The 18,965-nt window shown below is 37.5% G+C and overlaps 1 long non-coding RNA gene across 1 annotated transcript; it reads left to right on the forward strand.

Moving 5' to 3' along the window:
* Nucleotides 1-1,502: 1,502 nt before the first annotated feature.
* LOC144582703 (uncharacterized) lies at nucleotides 1,503-18,256 on the forward strand. The gene is made up of 2 exons (XR_013535976.1): nucleotides 1,503-5,024; nucleotides 5,842-18,256. It is a non-coding gene; the product is annotated as an uncharacterized LOC144582703 (long non-coding RNA).
* Nucleotides 18,257-18,965: the final 709 nt, after the last annotated feature.

The raw sequence follows: 18,965 nt of genomic DNA on the forward strand, positions 1-18,965 counted from the left end.
TTCTTTTTTTCGCCCTCAAAGGAATTATGTTTTTTGAGGCAAAAAATTATCAAGCTCATAGGAAAAGGAATAAGCATCTTTTTTCATCATAAAACCGCAACTATAACAAATTGTAAAATGACCTTTTGTAAAATATCCTGATTTTAATAATTTACTGAGGGTGTAGTGCATTCTTTAAATGATGCATTTATGTTGATGTACCTTCAGTGTTGACAGTAACAGTATCTATATAATAAAATCTATAATGCAGTATTTTCATGGACCTATGACTAGGTTTTAACACCAAAAAATCTTGAGTGAAATTTGAATATGGCATCCAAAGAATGATACTTTAGATGCTCAGCTTTGTACATCCCCATCACCACATAATAGAAACTGAAATTTACTCTTTTCCTCAGCCTGGTGGACCTGCGCTCTTTCTGTCAATGCAGGCAGCCTCACTGGTGCTGAATGGACAGCTCTGGATAGCATTCAGATCAAGGTGGCCGTGGGTGCCTAGGACCCACCGATCTAAGGAGCTGCCAACCTCACGAAATTAAATACAAAATTGTGCGTGTATGATTGTATGCATATTTTCCCAAGAGAATCCATAGCAGCAAAACCTTGCAACCAATACAATTGAAGGATAAAATCAATTGCTTTGCTCCTATCAAAAGAAACAAAATTTTCATAAAGGGTGCCCTAATTATTAAAAATTATAGTAATGTGCCCCATCTCCTATCTAGACTAGATAACTAAATGACTGTAACCTATTAATACCCCAACATCCACATCAAACATTTCACAAAGTAAAACAAGGTCTCTGTATGCACTATATATATATTAAATATACCTTACATACCTTAAATGTTTTACAATTAGACCTTAGTAAATTAACATATAATATGTAGGTATATTAGACTTGGTATATATAATATACATACTTCACATATACCTTATATACTATATAATAATTTATATATTGTGTTACTATATTATAATATATTAATATATATACTATTTAATAATCATACTCATATATTATTTAATATTATAATTTATCAATGTTTAATTAATATTAATTATATTTAATATATTAGAATAGTTATGGAAATAATATAATATGATATAACTATATTACATATTATATAATAATATATAATATATTATGTAGCATATAATATATTATTTATATACTTGACATATAATATGGTATATATAATATACCGATATATAAATATATACTTCGTATGTAATATAATGTATATGTGAGGTATTATATATAACACATTATATAGTAATATTAATAATATTAAACTTGAAGAAAAGAAATATTCTACATTATGGAAGTTCATATTATATATATGATACATACTATATGTGGTATATATTTTATTTTATAATATACATATATGATATACATGAGGTATTATATAGACTTCATATATAATACATATGAAGTATAATATAGGCTATATATAATACATATGAGGTTTATATAGGCTATATGTACCTCATATATAATGTTATATATGAAGTATATAATAATATATAACACCTTAATACTTATACTTTATAACATTTTTGCTATTCCAAAGGCAATTTATTTCAAAACTTAGAGTTTACTAACCTTATATAAGTGGGAGTGGAGGAGAGTAAATTTTGACACAAAATGGAGCAGCGAAAAGTTTTTTTCAAATGTTCGATTATTGTTTCATAGTATATAATTGTAGTTACTTAAAATATTTTTTATCTGCTTCATATTTCTTTATGAAGGAGCCTTTAATGTTAAGGCTCCTCTATAGGAATCGTGTGAATATGGATGAGTGTGGAAAAGCTGGGGAGAAGAGGTCGATAAATTTTTTAATTAACTAACTTTATTTTAAACTATCCAATAAATATTTCTCTTAAAAATTTAGGCATATTTTGGTCAGTTTTGTTTCTGTTTTATTTTTTTCTTTCTTGATCCGCCTCTCAGCTATGGCTGCGATCTCTGGCATCTCCTTAGCATTGATAAAAAAGCTCTTTTAAAATGACTTGTGGCTTCTGTCTAGTGTGGTGTTCTCTCTCCTCTTTCAATTTTAAATATTAAAACTGTTTAACATCTTTATAGGAAGCAGGTAACACAATGGTAAGTTTACAAACTTCCTCCTGTCCCTTTGTATGTAGGGGTCAATTTCTGTTGTTAATATGGTGAATGGTCAAGCTCCAATATTAAACTTTGGAGAAAAGAAATATCCTCCATTGTGGAAGTTTGAATTACAAGATGTCTTTCAAGTGTAATTGAAAATTTATCCATCACGATACCATTCAGAGACAAATTAAAATTCAGTGTGCTAGTGTATGTGCATGTTTTCATCAAAGGCAATGGCACCAAGAATGCATACTTAGCCTTCTGCTGTGAGGAGTTTGAATTGGAAAATTTTAATCCAGGTTATAAATCACTTGAGAGACATTTAAAATAGCCACAAGGGGGCAGCAAAACACACAGGATTCCCCTAACCCACTGACTAAAGAACGTTCAGCAGTGTGATGAAGGCAGCCAAAAGAACTAATGAAACTACCTGGCATTTTGAACCGTCTTCAAACACTGGCGTTTCTAGCACAAATACAGTGAAGCTGGGAGAGGAGACACTATACTTCTTAAGATAACTGAATATATGAGACACCAACTTTCTAAGTATTGTCTTTTTCTTTACTTTTCTTTATTTTTTTTTGGAACACAGTATCACTCTGTGACCCAGGCTGGATGGAGTGCAATGATACGATCTCGGTTCACTGCAACCTCCGCCTCCCAGGTTCAAGCGATTCTCCCTCCTCAGCTTCCCGAGTAGCTGGGATTACAGGCCACCACACCCAGCTAATTTCTGTATTTTTAGTAGAGATGGGGGCGGGGGTTCACCATGTCGGTCAGGCTGGTCTTGAACTCCTGACCTCAGGTGATCCACCCGCCTTGGCATCCCAAAGTGCTGGATTACAGGCATAAGCCACGCGCCCAGCCCCTTTCTAAGTATTTCTTATGAAGGGCTATTGTGATTTGCACCCAGGGAGGGCGAAAACCTGGCAGTTGCTCATGATACTTCCCAGTGGAGCAAACTGTAAATTCCTCTTCCACCTTCTGTTATAAAGATTTCTCTGTATTCCAGGGACAAGTAACAATAGGTAAACTGTCAATTAGATTTAACTATTAAAAATAGGAAACAGACTCTCTTGCAGAAGCAGTAAATACTTATGAATTGCTTGGCAATTATCAGGCATTGTTCAGCAGGGAAGAGTCCAGGGTGCTGGTCAAACCTGGATTTTATTGTCAGACTTTCTTGGTATGAAACTGCACAAGCTTGGGCAGATTTCTTAACCTTTAGATGTCTTAGTTTCTTCACTTGTAAGATCAGGCTAATTCTATAGGTTGCTTTAAAGATTTAGTAAAATAATATATGACAGCTCAGTGACTGGCTTATGGTAAGAATTGAATTAATGGTTATAAAATTACTATCATAGATGAGTAGCATGTGGTATTACTCAGTATTGTTTCTTGGTAACTAAATGATTCTGTGTAATTTCATTTCATTTTTACAACCAGTGTGAGAGACCAGTTTTATTTCCCTCCATTTTTATGGGTGAGAAGTTGAGGTTCAAAAAGACTGATTGCCTAATATAAATAAAATGGAAAAGTTAAGATTTGAACCTATTACTTTTCTGACTCCTAGCTCAGGTACTTTCAACCACATCTGTGTAGGTCGACACCATCATTATTTCCCCTCTCTTTCTGGTAACTCCTAAAGTCACCTAATAAATCTTGGAAATGACTTAGAAGTTCTACTAGGTCAGCATAAGGCAGGATCACATGAGTCTTCACATGCACTAATCAGACCAGGGTGTGGGGACGGAGGAGAGAAGAGATTTTCTAGTAATCATGGAGGAGGCAAGTATTCCCCCCATGTCTCAAACCCAAACCAGCCTCAGCTAGAAAAATCACTCTAAGGCAACATACTTAAAACTCATGAACACACTTAGTTGTTTATCGCCTACATCATAGAGTGTCATCCTTGTCTACGGGAGCAAGCGATTGTTAAAATGAATTCACTCATCTATGGTGAAGAGCTTTACGGATGTCTGAAATCAGAATATGTTCCTGAGGTTTTTAAGTCTTGAAGAAATAATCAGTTAAGTGCATAGAATTTGCTCTATTTGCTCTCTCTCAATATGAAAATGGAAAGACCCCCCTTTCCAGTTTTAACTGGAGAAGGCACTGTTACTTAACAGGCTTACAGAAGCATGTCCTCACTATGTGCACTGAGAAACCACACTTAATGCACTTTTAATTATTTTATTATTATTATTTCTGAGACAGAGTCTCATTCTGCCACCCAGGCTGGAGTACAGTGGCGCTATCTTGGCTTGCTGCAACCTCTGCTTCCAGGGTTCAAGTGATTCTCATGCCTCAGCCTCCTGAGGGATTACAGGTGCACACCACCACATCCAGCTAATTTTTGTACTTTTAGTAGAATCAGGATTTCACTATGTTGGCCAGGCTGAACTCCCGACCTCAGGTGATCTGCCCTCAGCCTCCCGAAGTGCTGGGATTACAGGCGTGAGCCACTGTGCCTGGCTGTGAACGCACTTTTTAAATTCAAAACGCAAACATATGAACAAAACAAAACCCTCTCTGGGTAAAGCAGGTTAATTATCCACAAATTCTTTGTTATTGTAGAGCAGTAGTTACTCCTATAAGAGTGATGAGCAGCAGAAAATTACAAAGAAAATGGCCACTGACCTGTATATGTGCTTATTCCTTATTTCAACTGACATTCATATGGAAATGACACAAGATACTCCCTTTAGTACCTATTGATTTGTCCCACGTTATTTTACAGAAACTCTGACCTACCCCAAATGAATAAAAGTGTCCTCAGATCCTTACGTTCTCCTGTAATACAGTGAGCATCCCGAAGTAAAACCAAGTCTGATCAAGAGCCCTCTTGGTAAATTCTCTGTTGCTGAGAGTGCCCCATAGCACTTGGTCACCATGACACCAACTTCAAAAGGTTAGATTTAGATCGTGAATGCTCTTATTTATCTTCTCAATTATCTGTTGACTTTAAATATTTAACAGTGGTACTCATTTGTATCCTAAACAGGAATTACCTTTTCTCTTTGGTGCCCTTGATATTAAATTGCTGTGGTTTGGGGAGAATTCTAAGTGAACTCTGTTCTTATTGAGGGTAGGCCTTGAGGCATATACTGACTTTCAATGAATCTGTCTCTCTGCAGAGCAAGGGTTCTGGGTGACCAATGTCAGAATGTGGGGTAAGGTGTGGGGGTGAGTGGGTGGAGGTTAAAAGCCTCCAACTTACCTAAGAACATCTCTCCATTCTTTAGTTTATTCTAGAGCCAGAAGAGTACTCTGTGTGTACTCTGAAGAAAGTGCCATGATGTTTCTTGGGGTGGTCTTCTTTTTCCCTCCCCTCCCCTTTCTCCTTTCCCTTCCCGTCCCCTCTTTCCCCTCACCTCCCCTTCACTTCCCTCCCTCTCTTTCCCACTTTCTTTCTTATTTCTTCTTCTACTCCCTCTTCCTCCTCCTCCTTCTTTAAGAAATGACATAATTTAACACACTGCTGAAGATTATTTAAAACATATATTTACCTTCCTTTTTTGGATATGACCTAAAAGGAAAAAAATGATGTAAAGGGAGAAAACGACAGGTTAAAAGAGTTCATCCTCCTCCTCTCCTGGTTATAAAGATTGGTCTCCAGTAGCATAACATGAAGGTAGCTGGAGACTATCTGCTCAGTGTCAGGGTGGTGTTATGTGCTTGTCTGAGAAATGAAAAGATGACTTAATCTCGTGTGTCTGTTTTAACAGGATTAACTTCATGACCCCCTGGGAGGAGTGGTAGAGTAAGGATCTCACACCAATGGCATAAGGAAGTACAATTATGAAACCTGGAGGGTGAGTGCTAACTGCCAACCAGTCTGGAACTTCATCTGTGTTCATAAGGGTCCACACCACAGCCTTCACCCTTACCCAGGCTGTAAACCTCATCTGGGCTATTTTGACTCTCCAACCTGAAGGTATTTTTCTTCCTCAGTGCAGGTGAGAATTCCTTCATCAGGTCAGCAGGGAAAGACATACAAAACAGGATAATCTGGAAATCTGCTGGGAGAACTCTCTTTTGTCCATGAGTTAAACATACCTTATTAGACTTACCTTTAAAACAACAAACAAATCAAAAGCACACTTAACCAGAAACAAAGAAAATATTGATCATGACAATAGTCAAACTAAACAAAAACGAAAACTATCTTGTACTTCTCTGGGCTGCAGATTTTTAACATAATTTTTAAAAAGTGTTATTAAGAGATATTCATTGGGAAAATGTAGATAAGTAAGTAGAAGAAGATGAAACACAATCTTAGCATTCAGAAATAACTCTGGTTATATTATTTGGGTTTAGACTCTCAAAGTGTATATGTCTCTCTCTCTCTCTCTCTCTCTCTCTCTCTCTCTCTCTCTCTCTCTCTCTCTCTCTTTCTCTCCTACACACAACCAATACAAATATAAATTTGGGTGGATCGCGAGGTCAAGAGATCGAGACCATCCTGGTCAACATGGTGAAACCCCGTCTCTACTAAACATACAAAAAATTAGCTGGGCATGGTGGCACGTGCCTGTAATCCCAGCTACACAGGAGGCTGAGGCAGGAGAATTGCCTGAACCCAGGAGGCGGAGGTTGTGGTGAGCCAAGATCGCGCCATTGCACTCCAGTGTGGGTAACAAGAGTGCAACTCCGTCTCAAAAAAACAAAAACAAAAACAAACAGACAACAACAAAAAAACAAATATAAATTTACAAAAATGAAAACATGTTTGCTTTTATTACTCTTAATAAGCATACTAATCCTTTAATAACTGCAAAATATGAGTGTACAGTAGTTAATGTAACTGGCCATTATTACTGTGTAAGATGTCTTGCAATTTTTCATTCTTACAAATTGCTTTATAAAAATTGTTGTTGTAGCCAAGTGTTTGTGACATTACAAATACTTACAAGTGTTTGTGATATTACAAATACTTACTTAAATTCTTAGAAGTAGGATTTCTATGTTAAAGGTTAAGGACATTCTGAAAGGTTTTGTTATTAAGTAATGCCAGGACACCAAGAGGTCTCACCCGTGTATTCTTGCGTCAGGAGTGTATGAGATGCCTAGATTCTCACTATTCCTGAGCGTAGTCATGGAAGTTAAAGGAAATACTTAAAAGTGGATTTTAAAAGAGGGATGACTAGGCAGTTTAATTCTGCCTTTTGGAATATTCATATTTTATTGCTGGACCAAAGTCTTTTTCAGGAATTCACTTGTTACCAAATGACTTGGAGTCATACTGAAGGCTGAAGCCTATAAAAGGGGTCATGCAGATGGTATTGTTCATTCACTTAGAAGAAAAGTCATGTCTTCTTTGCTTTATTCAAAGGAGCGGAAGCTGGCTTGCTTCCAGATGGGATATCCTGATTGGAAATCAACTTGGACAGTCAGCTTTGCTCCTTCCTTACCATCCTCTTAGTGCAAGTTCCTCAAAGAAGAGCGTGATGTCTACACATGCTGGTTTGCACATACACAATGCATCGAACTCATGATCTACTTTGGTCATTCTGTGTGGCTTTGAGGTCCAAGGGGAGGGGAGAGTAAAGAGGCTGAGAAAATGGGCATTTCTTCTTGGTAAGTCTATATCAAAGATTAGTGTTTGGCTCACCAATAGCTGTTACACGAATTATTCATATTAATATGAATAATGAGTATGAGTATGAACAATGAGTAATGCCTTTTAAAAATCATGAGTGCCTACCAACACTACATTCCTATATGCTATGCTTAGGTCAAGGTCCTTGATGGACATTTTATAATAGTCTTTAAAATAATGTCTTACATTTTCAAAGCCCTTCACAGCAGACAAAGTATTTTCATATTGATAAGCAAATGCATGGTTGGTGGTCATACTTGGTGGTATTTCATGCTTTTTACCTGTGTTTGAATACTGCTCAATTTCAGGTCTTCTGACAATTCCTTCTCTTTCAGGTTTACCATTTAAATCCTTATTTAAAAAAAAGAGAGATGAGCTCAAATCTCTTATCCTGTATCTTAATGGGATGGGATAAAATGAAAGATGTGGTTACCTGTGATGGCACATTTAAATAAATAGAAAATATATAAAAGGTGAGCGTGTGGCAAGATATGCTTTCACTTAGTGCCTTGTCCCCTGGAAGTCAACATGAAAAAGTCCTCTGGGTCTTGGATTAGAAAAAGCCCCAAACATCTTTCATGCATGGCTGGAAGCGTAAGACTCGTTATCCTGGCTCTAATCCAGTGCAAAGGGGATTTCAAGAGCTGTTTCACATATTTGTAATTTTCCAGTTTTAAGCATACACTTCCTATCCTGGCCATTAGTGTTTTCTGGGGGAAGCCAGCAAATTGCTTGTGCAGAGGGAAAATGCTTCTTGATATCTTAAAACCGTAAAGTGCTGTGGGATATTTTTGGATAAAGAGTTCAGGGAGATCATTAATTTTGTAACCACTGTGTTGTCATTAGCACAGTTCTAGACTTACAATGTTTTATTAGTGTGGTTTGCATGATTAGTTTACTTGGAGAATCATTATAAATTATTGATGCTGTCATTCCACTGTGGGGAAGCCTAGCAAACGGGAGGAAATACAAAAGGCATAGATTTTTATTGTTGTTTTCAATCCTAGTTTATGAGTTGCAGTACTCACTAAAATGCTTTGGAAATCTACTAAAAGATTTGTTAATTCAGGAAAAAGGATACTAGTTCAGAGGACCACCAGAGGAAGCTTCAAGGAACAGAGGAGCCCCAGAGGTCTTTGAGCAGGAAAATAGTACTATTAGCAACAAATTACATTGTTTGATCGAAATGGAGCATTATCTAAGAAGCTGAAAGGCAATGGGTCAAGAAGATAAAACGTAGTCATTTAGCTATGCAGTTTAAGAGGAGCTTTCAAGAAGCCAGAGCTAGGTGCCAGGATAAATCTCCTAAGAAGATGGACACAGATGATATGTCCTACATAATAAGCTATGTGGCCCATCATGGGTGCTTGGTGCATGAGAGGCTGCCCTACTTGCAACCATGACTGGCCAAAAGCCCTTGCTGGAGGAAGGAGAGAAGAGCAGAAGGCATTTACGTAAAAGATACATCAGTACTTCTCATTGTGAATAAACCCAAAGCCCTTGTTGATGGCGACCCTCAATCCTGGCGTTTTTGCTGGATTGACTTATCCTTCTAGCTGAGCTGTGCTTTTTTGTGATTTTGGCTTTCTGTAAATGATCTCCCACTGCACACCCAAACATAAACGTGCTTGTAACATGTCAAGTATTCCTTGAAGCTCTTTCTGTATAAGTATACTCAGAACCACTTTTAATTTTAAACTGCTGGTTGCATTTTGTAATAGGATGTACTCTATACATGCAGTCATTCTCCTGTAAATAGACATTTAGGTTTTTCTGATGCTGCTTGCCTGATAAGAGCAATGTTGTGGGTTTCAGGTATTTATTGTCAGTTATTTTCTGCCAAGTCAGATGAAAAGTGATATTCCATGAATGTCTAAGGTTGGCTGGCCAGCAGAGCTTGGACAGTTGAACACATTTTTTCGGCTCTGCCTTTGCATGGACAAGTGCATAAGACCCATGTTGTTGCTTCTACTTGCCTTAGAGGAAAATGTCTTCACCACAGTATTGAGGGAACTATGTTCCCATCAGGGGACACTTGCATTTATTCCATAGGACAGTTAGGTTATATTAATATTTTTCTGATTTTCCTCTCCTTTCTGTAAGGGTAAAGAAAAAATAATTTTTAACCTATGTTTTAGACTTCAGTGAGAACCCTCTTCTATATTCACACTTTCACTACTTTTCTTTCAGCATATTCATAGAAACATCTATGCAGACTTAACATTTTGGCCATTAGCTACGGTAATGCTTAGGACATATTCTTTCTTGCCTAAGTGTGGGTATTAATTTATGACTTAATTTGTTTTGTGACTGAGACTGGGCTGATACTAGTTATGGGATGTACGACCTAGTTAAAATGTTAATTTTGTTCATGGGTTTTAAAGTTTTATATTCCTGTTTAGCAGCAAGGGAGAATTCATTTAAGACCAGGTAGAAGTGATTACAGGTGGTATTATTATTACAGAGTAACCCATGAAGAAGGATATTTTGTTTAAGCCTTCAATATCATACAATAAATATTAGGTATTTCATTAATAATAAAAATAATATTTTCTCTCTTGACTTTGGTGGCTGATACTATTTGACATGGAATAATGAGTTTAGTTCAGGATATCTGACAGCAAAGATTACAAAGGAAAATTGCTGAAGATAAACCCCCCTCTCCTGGAATCTCTGAGGGCAGAGTTTATCTTGTCTGGTCTAACTTATCTGGGAATTTCAGACATCTGAAAAAGTTCTCTTTGGAGTGAATGATTGGCCTTGAATTTTGACCCTTATAACAGAGATAACTTGGATTTTTTGGGAAATTTGATGGTGATATATGATGAATTTTCTTATCTGGGAAAGATGAGTTTTTGAAGTGTTGTTATGGAATGAGTCTTTCCGGAAGCATCTAGTTTTAATTCAAGCTAGCTTCCCAAATGCTGCTTGAAGTCATCCATCTTGGAGAATGCTTGTACCGCTCTTAAGTAGGCAAGGAATCTTTGCTTATTCCCTAGCAGCCATGCATGGCATTTCCAGTTACTCAGGCTTAGGAAATAGAGCAGTCTTCCTCCAACAGGGATCAACTCTGCACTCTGCAAAAGAATTGTCCTCTTTAGGGTACTTTTGATTTGTTGTGCTAGTTTGAACAAGGGGCACTTGACCGGGTATGGTTTACTTTGTGTTTACAAGAGGAAAACAAACAACCTTCCTGTCTCTCTTAAGCAATGGACAAATGTTTATGGAGTGTTTACTGTGCACTTTCAATTGTACCATGCCCTTTTGGGGACATAAAAATAAGTTATCGGAAGTTTCTGAATTGCCTTTCCCCCAAACACCATTCTCTTCTCTAGGCAGGACTTTCCATTTAACTGTACAGAAAAGTCCCAAGTCAGATAATATTTGGGATTTGTGTCCTGCCTTCCCAGAAACATCAGCACATCTGGAGCTGTGGCCTTGGGGTTGCTTGAACTTGACTCCTTGCCCATTTTACATGTCTGTGTTCTGGACCCTTTGCAGGTCAGCTTTTTGTTTTGTTCCTGTCTACTGTTGGCCTCTTCAGACCTTGTGCTTGTCCTTGTGTCTGCTTCTGTCTGTTCCAAGTCAGGTTCCCAGCTTCACTGTCTGTTGGATTCAATTCCTATCAGCTACTGGCGTCTGCTTCTGTCTTGGCCTCATTTTGGTGACCCCGGTTCTACTCTTGGGCTCTAGATTATCTTCCTCTTTTTAGCTCACAGCTTAGTGTTGAGCCATGGTTTAAACCCATCATGCCTTTATCCAGCTGTCCTTAGGGGGAGATTGAGCAAGAGGATGCTTATGGCTTGGTGAAAATGTATGACCTCTTTAGGGAAACTGGTTGTACTATCCAGGATACCTGTGAAAACATATCCATGACATTAGTTGTGTTGATAGCATGGTGGTGAGGAGCACGTTCTAGAATTAGACAACCTTGATTCTCTGTCCTTCACCTCCCAACTGTGTAGCTTTGTAGGGGTTATTAATCCTCAGTTTCCTCATAAGTAAAATGTGAATATGACAAATTTCACAGGGTTGTTATGAGCTAGAAGATGCACATGATGTCCTTAGTCTATAATAAATGCTCAATAAATAATAGCTATTACTTTCACTATAAGTGTCTGAGGAAATGCAAGTAGCTGGGTGTTACTATTACATGCTTTAGTAACTTGGAAGTTATGCTACAAGCTTTGGTTAATCATTCTAATTTATTACAACTAATATATGTTAGGTATCGTCTATGAGCAAAGGATTACAACAAGCACTTTCCAGGATGTAAAGCATAGAATATCTTTGGGAGGCCGAGGCGGGTGGATCATGAGGTCAAAAGATCAAGACCATCCTGGTCAACATGGTGAAACCCTGTCTCTACTAAAAATACAAAAAAATTAGCTGGGCATGGTGGTGCGTGCCTGTAATCCCAGCTACTCAGGAGGCTGAGGCAGGAGAATTGCCTGAACTCAGGAGGCGGAGGTTGCAGTGAGCCGAGATCCCGCCGTTGCACTCCAGCCTGGGTAACAAGAGCGAAACTCCGTCTCAAAAAAAAAAAAAAAAAAAAAAAAAGAATATGATTTCCCTTAAAACAGGTTGCAATTTATTAGAAAACCAACAAAACAACTTTAGTAAAAGGCCAAATGTGATAGATGGTGCAGGGGAGATGGCAAGTCTAGTGGGAGCCAAAGGAAAGAATGGGGTGTCTAATGGCTCAGAGAACTGGAAAGGGCTCCATCAAATAGAGGACAACTGAACTAGACCTTGAAGGATGTGAGTATTTCTGGAGACAAAGAAGGGAGAAGTAGGAATTTGAGTAGGCAGATATTGAGGTAAGAGGGCATATTTAGGGTAAGTGATCTTGAACAGGCAGATATTGAGATAAGAGGAAATATTTGGGGAAAGCAGTCTTACAATGTTGTTTAAATTGGGGATCTTTGTAAATGTACAATTGGAGACCATTGTATGAATGATCTCAAATGTCGTGGCCAATTAATTTAGACTTTATTCTATGGCAAGTGAAGGATGTTGAGCAGCATAGTGTTATAATCAGGTTACATTTAAGGGAAGATTGGCTGGAGTAGGTAATGAGATGAACTCAAGGTGTATTAGACCTGGAGGCAGTGAGAAGAGAGAAGAAATGGTTGCATTAGGCTAGGTGGGCAGAATCCTAGATAGTATTAGGATATAAGTGAGAATGCATATAAGAGTCATTTCAGTGGTTGAAGCAAGAGGACTGATTGAATGTAGAAGGCAGGGAAGGTGGATACACTGGAAAACTCACTGGAGTCTGGGATTCTGGGAAAACTGACATCATTAACACATAGAAATGGAAGGAAGGAGGACAATAAAGAAAGATGATCAGTCTTGTTCTGTACATATAGACATGGTGTCTAGGACTAGTGGCACATTCAGGTGGAACTATTTAGCAGACAGCTGAAAAGACTTTGTAAAATAGCACTGCTCAGATCCCATTGTGATCTAGTTTGTTTTTAAATCCATGTAGGCTAGAAGCTTTCTCATACTTCTTGTACTCAGTATTTTTTTTTTTTTTTGCACTATTCTCTTTAGCATCTAATACCAGTTTTCCCCTTTGGAGGTTTGCCCAGTGGTACAGTTAGGGAAGTAATGATAATGATTCTGCCTGTGTGTGTGTGTGTGTGTGTGTGTGTGTGTATTTTATAGCTCAGTCTATAAGGGAACATACAATCTTTAACTTATCTGACCTCAGTTTTCTAACTTGTAAAATATGATGAGTAATAATCATCTTATCTATCTCCTAGGATAGTTGTATGTCCAAATTAGAATGTCACTAAAAGCACGATTAAAGTGCTTTATAAATAAAATAAATCATTCTTATACTCATCATCAAAGTCCTAGCGGATGTCTTTCGTGTGACTTTTAAACCCATTCCCCATTGCTTCCTATAAAGTAGGAAATCACCCAATGAGAACTCCTTTTTTTTTTTTTTTTTTGGCATTAGCTTGTGAATCATAGACTTACTTCTTCTACAGTGACAATTAAAAGCAAAGAGAAAGAAAGCCCAACTGCATAAACACATCTGTTTATATTTTAAACTGAAAGTGCATCACCAAACCACACCACAAAACCCCAAATCAAATTTTAGCTCCTTCCTAGCCCTTGTCCAGCCCTTGGGCTCTCTCGGAGGTGAACTGCTGGGAAAGTGTGTGGGCTTCAAGCCCAGGATCGACTCAATGGCTTTTTCCTCTCCCCTCCCCACGCCTTCCCTCCAGCACACCTGTTTGCAGAACTTCTTCCTCTCTTGCCCAGGCATTTCGATTCTGGTCACGACCACCTGTGAAGGATGACGCAGATTTAGCCCTACGCACATCCTTGCCTTGTTGCTGTCTTCAGGATCCCAAACTGGGTTGATTCACTCCACAGGACATTATTTTTAGCCTTTATCTCTTAGCGGTTTTGTTTTCTTTCCGCTGCCTTTTGACCTGAGGGCTGGAAATAAAGTCCGCCTTCCATAAAGACTAGAAAGTTGTCAGTCATTTCCTTCCTGCTCACATGAAAGGCCAGCCCAACGGAGCTTGCAGAAGACGCTGAAATTTCCCGTTCACTGGGTCCTGAAAACACCCGCACTTTAGGAGTGAATTTCAACTTTTCCGTGTAGACTAAGCACAGAGGTTGCCTGGGATAGGTAGCTGTTCTTTCAAAGGGTCTTGAAGATGCTCCAGGGGAAGGCAATAAAAGAAAACCACATTTTCCCTCTCCCGTTGATCATGGTTGCTTAACCGAAACACGTGGGCAGCCTGCCTGTTTTTAAATATTGAAAATAATTAAAAGGAATTCATAGGCAAAAAGAGAAATTATTGCTTTTAGCATGAAATCATCACACTATAACCTCATTGGGCAGAAAACTTAGTTTTACTATGAAATAAAATATGAGAAAATGCAAATTTTGTAACATGCTAGGTATATTAAAGATCTCAAAAATTATAGTTTGTTTTTCCTGATTCTGAAATGAATATATATAAATATTTCAAATGAAATAGAAAGATATAAAAATAAAGAGAACAATATATGAACATGCAGTATCTTTTTCAATACTGGAATTCATTTTGGGGCTATTATAATTCAACCCGTTGCCTATTGCTAAGCATTTTAGGGGGGTATTATCAATATTAGTGACACTAATTTCCTCATGCATTTATGAGTAAACTTTTCTATCATTGTTCTTCAGATTAAATTCTAAATGTGCAATTACTGACTCAAGGCATACACAGTTAAAATTTTAAAATTAAGTTATAGCTGATGAATGAAAATGATATATATTTATGGTATGCAACATGATGTTTTAATATATGTATATGTTGTGAAGTGGTTAAATCAAGCTAGTTAGCATATCCATCACCACAATATACTTATTTTTGTTGTGAGAACATTTAACATCTACTTGCTTAGCAATTTTTCAAGTATACTACATTATTATCAGTCACCCATTTCTCCAGGAAGACAGTACCAATGTACAGCTTCTACAAACGTATAAAAATTTCAATTTTCTCCAACTCTTGCCAACAGAGGGATTTGTTTGCCTGTCTTCTTCATCTTTGTCACTTTGGCTGTCCTCTTTGTTATTGGGTAACTTGAATAACTGCGTATGTTTGTGAGCTATTTAAATCAGTCTCTAATGACTTGTTTAATCCTTTCCCATTGTTTTTTCCTGTGAGGTTGTTATCTTTTACTAATTGGTTTATAAGAATTACTTTCCTATTGGGTAGTCATTTCTTTTTTCTTGTATATATGCAAATATCTTCCCAGTTTGTCACTTGCCTTCTTGTTGCCATACAATTTTTTTCCTTTCTTTTTATGTGGCTATGCTTATTCATATTTTCCTTTATGGTTTCTGCTTTTTGCATTGAATGGCCTTTTCTTTCACTGGATATAAGCCTTGCTTCAAGGCAGGCTTTGGTGCTGGACAGATCAACTTAATCCTCCCTTCTGTCTCACATTGGCTGAGACTCGAAGAGGTCAAATTACTTGCCCAGGTCTGTAAATCAGGCTAATAATTACCTATTTCACAGTGTTGTTCAATGACAAGTGGGCTTAGGCTCAAGAGCTCAGGACTAGGCTTGCCATAAAGGAGGGGAAGGGTGTTAGTTTCCTTTCTCTCTCTCATCTTCAAAATGAACTGGGTACTGATTTAGTTCCTCTAAAGAAGAGAACAACAGGGATTACAAGGTCTCTTTTACTGTCTTGCTTTCAGTTTATACTAATAAATGCTCCACAGAGAAGTGGTTCACAGGATGTCCTATGGGTATTAAGGGAGTACCCATCTATTTCCTGCTTTAGCATCTTTTTTGTTGTTGTTTGTTTGTTTTTGTTTTTGGAAAAAGAAAGTAATTTCTGTTCCTGTATCTTCATCAGGTTATACATTTTTGAAATAATAGTCAGCCTTATGGTGAAATGCAACTTTCCTCAAAGATGAAAATCTAAAATGATTGAATGTAGATGCTCATATGAAGGTCTCAGGTTAAACAGAGAGAAAAGAGAAAGCTGGGACATCAAGGAGATTCTTGGGAAAGAAGGGCTTCTTCCTTGTAGAAGAAACCTCTTTGGGACTTTATTACTTCTACATATACCTCTATGCTGACAAAATCTAGACTCAGTCATCAAAAAAAAGATAACCATATTCATTAGCATGTTGAAAGCTTTAGTTGTATACTGTATAGGTAAAATGAAATATGAAAAGATGCCTCATTAAGAGGTTTACTTGGTTTCACCATCCAACATCTACCTGCATGTTTTCATTCTCTCCAAAAATAATGAAGTCATAACTATCATATCTTTGCAAAGAAGGTACATTTTCAGGGCAGCTCCTTTTCTCTGCCAAGTGTAAATTTTGAAGCACTCCTCAATTAGGTCTGCATGTGCAACGTCATGGAGGAAATACAACCAGCCAACAAGCTAATCCAAGAAATAGGAGCTCACTGTTACTTTACTTGCCTGAATATCTAAAACCGTGGTTTTTTTTTCAGACTGAATTATACAGAATTATTGAATCATTTCTAAGTCATTTTGTGTGTATAGGCACATTCTATTTTAGGGTTCTATTCTTTATAATCAGACAAGCTAATGTATGAAATATTAAGCTTTATAAGATAACCTCTTGTTTCCACTTTCTTAATAATCTATCTCCTGCTTCTCATATAATAAAACTTAAATTTCACAAACTTATTTGAAATCATCACTATAGTGGGATTAAGGATAAATTCAGCATCTGTCATTAAGAGATAATGCAGATATGGCATGAGTAAGTATTATTATTATTCTCTTTGAGATGGAGTTTCATTCTTGTTGCCTAGGCTAGAGTGCAGTGGTGCAATCTTGGCTCACCACAACCTCTGCCTCCTGGGTTCAAGTGATTCTCCTGCCTCAGCCTCCCGAGTCGCTGGGATTACAGGCATGTGCTACCACACCTGGCTAATTTTGTATTTTTAGTAGAGACAGGGTTTCTCCATTTTGGCCAGGTTGGTCTTGAACTTCTGACCTCAAGTGATCCACCTGCCTCAGCCTCCCAAAGTGCTGGGATTACAGGCATCAGCCATTGCGCCTGGTGGGATAGGTATGATTTTTAAAGACTTGAATACAAATAATAATAATAACAGTGATAATAAACTATATAAATTATTAATAAAAATAATCATCAAATAGTATTTGAGTACTTAGTATTGCTTGGTTGATTAATTCATTCACCAAATACTTAGTGAGCGCCTACTATGTATTAGACAGGGTTCTATATACTGAGGATAGAGTGGAAAGCAGATAAGATCCTTGCACACCCAGAGCTAATTATCCTGTAGCCAATGGGGGAAACAGATAACAAATGGGAGAATGCAGAAATAATATGACTGTAGATAGTAATAAGCACATAAATAAAATAAAATGGGGAGACATAAGAGATCATGTTGTGGTGAGGGAGGTGGTAGGGAAAATGCAATATTAGGTTGGGCAGGGAAGGTCTCTCTGTAGAGGTGACATTTGTGCTGGAATCTGAGTGATGAAGCATATGTGAGTGATGAAGCATGTAAGGAAGAGTTTTTCAAACAGAGGAACAGCTGCTACTAAGGCCCAGGGGAAAGGATGAGTTTGGTGGTTGTATGTATCATGGTTAATTTTCTGTGCCAACTTGGCTAGACCATGGTAGCTAGGTGCTCAAATACTAGTCTAGATGTTGCTGTGGAAGACATTTCTTAGATGAGATTCTGTGTAAATCAATAACCTTTGAGGACATGAACAGACACTTCTCAAAAGAAGACATACAAGTGGCCAACAAACCTAAGAAAAAATGCTCAACATCACTAATCATTAGAAAAATGCAAATCAAAGCCACAATGAAATACCATCTCATACCAGCCAGAATGGCTATTATTTAAAAAATGCCAAAAAACAGCAGATGCTGGTGAGGGTATGAAGAAAGAAGGAATGCTCATACACTGTTGGTGGGAACGTAAATTAACTCAGTCACTGTGGGAAGCTTTTTGAAGATTTCTCAAAGAGTTTGAAACAGAATTACCATTTGACCCAGCCATCTACCATTACTGGGTATATAGCCAAAAGAAAATTGTTCTGCCAAAAAGACACATGCACTGGTATGTTAATGACAGCACTATTCAAAATAGCAAAGAAATGGAATCAACCTAGGTGCCTATCCATGGTGGACTGGATAATGATAATATGGCACATATAAAAAATGTGGTATATATCATGTAATACTATGCAGTTATAGAAAAGAAAAATATCATGTTCTTTGCAGCAACATGGATGGAGCAATTCTGATGCTCAGCCTCCCAAGTAGCTGGGATTGTAGGTGCACATCACCATGCCCAGCTAACTTTTGAATTTTTAGTTGTGATGGGGTTTCACCATCTTGGCCAGGCTGGTCTTGAATTCCTGATCTAGTGATCCTCCTGCCTCAGTCTCCCAAAGTGTTGGATTACAGGTGTGAGCCACTGTGCTCAGCCATAAATGGAACTTCACTAATTTAACAACTTAAAATTACCTTGTCCCCTAGAGATGAACATATGTAAGAGGAGACCATTTGACTTTCAAGACAAAGCTTGTTTTACTTCCTTTGCTTTGGTATGGCATTAGTTCTATTAAGAGTTGTCCTTTCAGTTAATCTAATTTTTCTTGAGTAATGACATTTCCTCATTTTTGCACCTTTGAGGTAACATCCCCAGGATTTTTCTCTCATGGTCTCCATTATATATAGTGAGCAATGGGTTTGTTAGG

The sequence above is a fragment of the Callithrix jacchus genome, chromosome 5 (assembly GCF_049354715.1).
Source record: "Callithrix jacchus isolate 240 chromosome 5, calJac240_pri, whole genome shotgun sequence".
NCBI classification, from domain to species: Eukaryota; Metazoa; Chordata; class Mammalia; order Primates; family Cebidae; genus Callithrix; species Callithrix jacchus.